The sequence below is a fragment of the Chrysochloris asiatica genome, unplaced genomic scaffold, assembly GCF_000296735.1.
Source record: "Chrysochloris asiatica unplaced genomic scaffold, ChrAsi1.0 scaffold00004, whole genome shotgun sequence".
Classification (NCBI taxonomy): domain Eukaryota; kingdom Metazoa; phylum Chordata; class Mammalia; order Afrosoricida; family Chrysochloridae; genus Chrysochloris; species Chrysochloris asiatica.
In genome coordinates this window covers 46,953,340-46,953,694 of record NW_006408522.1, presented here as the reverse complement: position 1 = coordinate 46,953,694, position 355 = coordinate 46,953,340, and positions in this window count along the sequence as shown.

The window sequence follows — 355 nt, the reverse complement described above, 5'->3', positions numbered from 1 at the left end:
TATATTGGTCCAGTTGTGAAGATTTTTGTTTTCATTACATTGAGGTGCAACCCATACTGAAGGCTGTGGTTATTTATTTTCATCAGTAAGTATTTTAAGTTCTCTTCACCTACAGCAAGTAAGGTTGCTTTATCTGCCACACTCTTCTTCATATAATCCAGCTTCTCAGATAATTTACTCAACATACAGATTGAAAAAGTATGGTGAAAGAAAATACCCCTAGTGCATGCATTTTCTGATTTCACATTCAGTATTCCTTTGTTCTGTTCAAATGTCTGTCTCATGGTCTAGTTACAGGTTCATTATGAGCATGATCAAGTGTTCAGGAATACCTATTCTTTGTAATGTTATCCAA